General features: G+C 54.3%; 1 protein-coding gene across 1 annotated transcript in view; it reads right to left on the reverse strand.

Annotated features, from left to right (window-relative positions):
- The window catches only part of Traf5 (TNF receptor associated factor 5), a 52,590-nt gene extending 47,269 nt beyond the window's left edge, over positions 1–5,321 (reverse strand). The window contains 1 exon segment of the mRNA XM_051148153.1: positions 5,270–5,321. The gene's annotated coding sequence lies outside the window, so the exon portion shown is untranslated.
- Positions 5,322–6,000: the final 679 nt, after the last annotated feature.

Here is a 6,000-nt window from a genome sequence, read left to right on the forward strand (position 1 = left end):
CCCACCACTCTCAGCTGTCCCCAGGATTCCTGGGTGGGCTATCCCACCACTCTCAGCTGTCCCCAGGGTCCATGGGTGGGCTATCCTGCCACTCTCAGCTGTCCCCAGGGTCCCTGCCCACTCCACATCTCCATGTCTCTCCTTTACACACAGCCTCGGCATCCCTAGAAGAAGTTGCGCTCCTGCCACCCCCGGACTTCTCTCCTGAGTGCCACTCGTGACTTCACCAGTACCACTCACTGGTCATTCTGGTCTTCCAGGCAGCATGGGACACAGTGAACCCCTGGACTGGGCAGATTTAACAGCAGCTACGTAAGAACGTTGTATAGCTTCCTTGAAGCCACGCTGAGCGGCGCAGAGGACGGTGCACACTGCTGTGATGAGGCCCACCCTTCCCTTTGAACCCGGACACCCTCCCTAGAGACTGACCTGCACCACTGCAGACCTCAAACAGTCCGAAGTCAGTCACCACGTCCAAAATGGAGCGGAGCGCTCTGCCCTGACGGCTTTCTGCAGAATTACCTGTAGGTGAACGTCCATTCTCTTCCCTAGCTACAAAGTCAGCTGGACACCCGTGTCTGCCCACGTCCCTCAAACCACACCTGATTTCCTAGTCTTGTCATTTTGCTCAGTTTCTTTAAAAAAAAAAAAAACCAACATTTATTTTTATGTGTGTGAGTGTTTTGCCAGCATCGAATTGCGGAGCCCAGAAGAGGACATCGGATCTTTTGAAACATGAGTCCCAGACCATCAAGAGCAGCCTTCCACGTAGGTGCTGGGAACTGAACTCTGATCCTCTACAAGAGTGGCCAGTGCTCTCAACTGCAGAGCCATCTCCCTAGCCCTGCTGGGTTTTTTTGTTTTTTGTTTTTGTCTTTTGTTGTAGCTGATTTGGGAGCTACAACAAGGTTCCCTAGGCCATCCGTCCGTACCGAGGTGTGCTCCCAGCTTTTTTCTCAGAAGGCTCTCTGCCATACCTGTTTAGCTCAATCCCATGCTCCCCTCCCCCTCAGCCCCATGCTCCCCTCCCCCTCCAGCCCCATGCTCCCCTCCCCCTCCTGCCCCATGTTCCCCTCCCCCTCAGCCCCATGCTCTTCTCCTCAGCCCCATGCTCCCCTCCCCCTCAGCCCCATGCTCCCCTCCCCCTCAGCCCCATGCTCCCCTCCCCCTCAGCCCCATGCTCCCCTCCCCCTCCAGCCACACATCTGAACAAGGAAGAATGGAGACACGTCGGCCTGGTCCTGCTGCTGCTGCTGCTGGTGACCTGGAGCCTCTGGTTTGCTTCTCTAATCTACTTTATTTCCCTCTCCTACCAAATGCTATTTGTCCTCGAAGTTGCAGCCTGGTTTGAGTCTAGAATCCCAGGTCCAGGACCTAGAATCCTGGCCCCAGACCCTGAGCCTCGGCCTCTGAACCTGACCTGGACTCAGTCTAGCTAATCCCCGTTGTGCCCCCACCCCGACCCCCCCGAACCCACCTACCCTTGCTCCTGAGGCCTCTGGCCTAGACTGAGAAGTGACCTGGCTACCCTGGCACATGACACACCTGCTAGTCTGTGTTTGCTTTTTATTTAACCCTGAATGACTTTAGGCCAGGCGTCCATTCCCCAACTCTCCAGAGATCTTACAGCTCCGGTGCCATCACACAGTCTCTGAGCTCTGAGGCACTGGGCTGGGTGTGCAGACTGGCTCATCTCACCCGTCCGGCAGCCACAGCTGGGAGATATCACCACCTCTTCGAAGCAGGAACTACAGATGCTCAGGAGCGTTGGGCAACTTGCCTTGGTCACATAGACACACCCAGAAAGTCAAAACTACTTCTGTACTTCTTGACTACTTGCTGGGCCACCAAATACCCACAATTTCAGCGTTTGGGAGGCCGAGGCCAGGAGGAAGGTTGTTGCCAAGTATGGGCCAGGCTGGCCTACATACTGAGTTCAAGGGCAGCCTGAACTATGTAGTGAGATTTTTGTTTCAAAAATAAAAGAAAGCAATCCAGATTTGAACCCACAGCTCCACTCTGATGTAGCAAAGGCCATGTGTGTTAGCCAGGCTGAGTCTTAAGGAGACCCCCTAACCAGGCTGAGTCTTAAGGACATGCCCCTGGAGCAGTGTGGAAAGGAAAAGAGAACAGAGGCACACCTGGAGCCTGAAGGCAATAAATGGGTATTTCAGGCCGTCTAGGAAAGAGGCTCTGAGCCTGGTCAGTGACACTGCAGCAGGCTCTACGACAGTTGGGAGAACTGGAAGGAAGAAGTGGCTGACGTGAGCGTCTAGAGAGCCTCTGAGACACCACGTCAACCAAGGTGGCCGGAACTACAGAAGCCAAGTGTAAGAGTAGGTTTCAAGCCTTAGAGTGGCAAAGAACTCCAGGACAGAAAAATCAGCTTCCTGACACAACCACATTTGGGAATGCCAGCGGGGACAGGGCGGGCTCCAAGGAGACTGGCTGATGGGCAGACTGGAGGACAGCTGCGAGGCGCCTGCTGGCGACAGAGGATTATCAGACCTCAGGAATCCTCCTAAGGCCTCTGAGCAGCGCAGCAGGCGCAGGGAACCCAGTGAGGCAGAAGAGCAGACAGCTCTTTCCAGAGGCTTCTAGTGAACACGGGAGATGAGGAACTTTGGGAAACACAGGGCCTTCCAGGTCAACAGCAGCATACAGAAGGCTGAGGAGCAGGGAGCAGCAGAGGGGAGAAGTCAGACAGGACATTCTTCATGAAGGTGGAGGTTTCTGACTGGGTTGGCCTTGAGGGAAGAAGTTAGGGAAAGTGACTCAACACAAGCTGCTGAAAGGAGAGCTGTCCTCTGGGCTGTCTGATGAGGAAGACCCACCTGTACATCTGAGTGCACCGCCCAGGGCACAGCAGAATGGGGTGCACAGTGCTCTTGCTAGAAATCACAGCCTGCTGCCTACAGATACTAATGTGCAAACTGTGCTGGGGACTAGTTTCTGTCAGAGCCAAGTGACTGTTTTCACTTTTATTTCCAGGTCTGCCATTCTACTTCCTCATTAGACAAGGCTTGCCGGAGGCCGTACAGACGTAGGAATTCCTCAAGTACTTTTCTCTCAGCAAAGCGACACACTAATGCTGGCCCGATCCCTGCAGTGGTGGCGGCGGTGGCAGGCACCCCCGCCCTTGGGGTTTCTTTTTTTGTCCACTAGGATAGATCACCTTTCCGTGTCTCTAAGATGCTGCCAGATATCCCACCTGCCACCCCTCCCCCCTTGACCACAACCCTGTAGAAGAAGCACCAGCTCTCGCTGAGAAGAACCCTGGGAAATCTAGGACCCAGGCAGAGGAAGTGCTTAGAGGCTGTCCCTGTGCCCCCTTCCTCTGTTTTGTTAAGTCTTTAGGGTTGTAGTTCTGGGCCAAGAGCTCACTGGTTCTGCTATCGCTGGCCAAAGAATCTTGGCCTCTAGTCAACATTTACTGGAAAGAACATAGGAGTTGAGTCAGAAGGCTCAGGCTTGGGTCCTGCCCATTCCTCGCTGTGAGACTTTTCCCATCACTTCTGAGTTCTAGCTTGCAGTCAGGTGGAATCTCTCCCCTCTCCCTGGGAGGGAGAAGCTGGTCTGATGTGATTGGCTATTTGTAGCATCTTTACTCTGATTCCTAGGATCGACCCTCACTAACACCCGCCCTCCGTAGCTGGGAGACACACCCCAAATAAGATGAGGGCAGTTCAGCTAGCATCTTTTTAGGCTAACCAATGCCAGATTCCAGGCTACAAACAAAATCGGACTGAGGCCTTGTCCCCAGTCACTTGGCTGGCTGAACGGACAGAGCAGCATTTGTTCCCATAATGGCAGGGGCCATCTCCAGCAGAGCTTCACCCATGTTGCTGGGAATGGATGCTCTGGGCACTTATGGGACACTGGGTCCTTTTGCTGACCCCTCAGACTAGAGGGGAGGTAGGCAGTTGTGGCGCTGAGAAACCAAGATGACAGACCTGAAGCAGAACAACGCTGCCCAGCAGCAGAGCTGGGGGGAGGGTATTGACACTCGGTGCTTCCCCTCAGAGCCTGGGGGATGTGGAAGGTCACCCTGACCCACAGGGATGTCGTGGGGGGACAAAATGAGAACACAGTGACATGAGCGGTGGGCACACTGGTTGAAAGGGACCAGCTTTACACCCAGCAGCTCTTTTCTTCTTCAAGGTCCTCCTCAGTAAAGGGGAGGTTGTGACTAAGTAAGGCTGGCTCCTCCTGCTGGTCTGATAGCACTGGCTGGCTCGGAGGCTTTGCCGCCCCACTTTGTAAGTCACCCCGAGACACCCAGAAACGAAAGCTCCCACTCCCAGTGTCTGGGCTCCTGCGTCATCCACCCACATCCAGCGGGTTCTCCACTGACGTTGCCACTCTTCTCCCAATACCACAGGCCTCGGCCGGGGACCCCGAGAGAGCCACCCTTCTTTGTCACAGCCCATTCTCACAGCTGGCCCAACAAAGAGACCCAGGGAAACTACAGTCCTGAACTCACCACATGAAGAAACCTTTATCTCCCAGACACTGTTGCCCCTTCTGTAATTTCTGGCTTTTTGGGTTTTTTGTTTGTTTGTTTGTTTTGTTTTGTTGCTGTTGTTCAAATCAGTTGTCCAAGGTGGCAGGTTTTTTATCCAAACCCTCAGCTGTGTTAACATATCTGGCTTTGGGCTGTATGAGGCAGATCAGACAGTGGCAACTGGATTGGAAAAGTCCTGTTAATCCAGGCTTTTGCTATCTAAAATTATCTCTCACACACCCAACAAGTTCTACTCTCAGAAATGCTTTAGCCAATTTCTTTCCATTTTAACTCTTCCTGAACACTTTAAAAACGCATATGTTCCTGGAAAAAGGAACTGTCCTCTTTGGCTGTAATCCAGTTTTCACCTATGCTCAAAATCCAGTGCAATAAGCTGGTGGCTGGATGTCTCCTCACAGGCGCAGAGGGTCGGGGAGAAGGGAGCCTCTCCTCATTTCCTGGACCTCAGCCCACAACCAAACTCCGACCAGCCCTGCGCCTGCCACGGGGAGATAACTGAGTTCTCACGAAAGTAAATCTGAAATAACCAAATATGGAAAGTCAGCAGGGCAGAATGTAGAGGCTGAGGAAGAAAGAAGCCAACCAAAGCGGCCCCAGAGGGACCTGCAACAAGAGTCCTCAGAACTGTCAGACCCTGCAGTTGGGTAGCAAGGGCGTCTAGCAGTGGTGTGAGAACTGCCTCCGCCCATCCTGCTCTGGGTGCTCACCTCTAGGCGCCTGGGTCTACTGAAATCTGGAACTCACCTTCTGGAAAATCGGGTGCTGTCTCCAAACGAGTACACGCTATAGCACCGGTGTAGGTTTGAGTCCCTGGCATTAAGCTCAGGTTAAACTGCTCTGCTTGCAAGCGTTGCAAAAGTGCCCCGGGGCCGGGTGCGGGTTTCCCAGGTAGTCTCGGTCGGCCCGCTACGGTAACTCACGCCTCCTGCCGGCCTGAGCCACTTTCGGTTTCAGAGTAGCTGGGACGGTCCGCTCAACCTGCCCTTGTTACCTGCGGGGCTCGTAGGGCTCCACGGGCACCGTAGGGCGGCTGCGGGGACTTAGCTGTTTCCCCTTAGGGGCAGGCGCCGCCAGCCTCAGCGGCGGGCTCTGGGAGGGGCGTGGCCAAGAACGGGGCGCGGCCAGGGCGCCTGAGAGGCGTGGCCGAGAACGGGGCGTGGTCGGGGCGCCCAAGAAGCGGGGCGTGAGGATCCTGAGAGTGGTGGCCCTGAACTTGGCCAAGTATCCCCCTGGAGGCTAGGAGTCATCCGGACCCTAGAAACCTAGCCTTCTCTTTCTAGAGCAATTAGTAGTACCTCATGTGCCTTTGAACTGTATGTATTTCGTTCTTCAATTCCTGCGCCCCCAAACCTTGAGTTTGCCCAAAATCAGGGGTCTGGCTCAAATCACTTCTTTCCGGAGCTTCCCGCAGAGCAGCACAAATCCGCCAGCCCTTGTTCTGCCGTTAGCATTACATTTGCAGTCTTTCAAGACTC

The sequence above is a fragment of the Acomys russatus genome, chromosome 6, assembly GCF_903995435.1.
Source record: "Acomys russatus chromosome 6, mAcoRus1.1, whole genome shotgun sequence".
Classification (NCBI taxonomy): domain Eukaryota; kingdom Metazoa; phylum Chordata; class Mammalia; order Rodentia; family Muridae; genus Acomys; species Acomys russatus.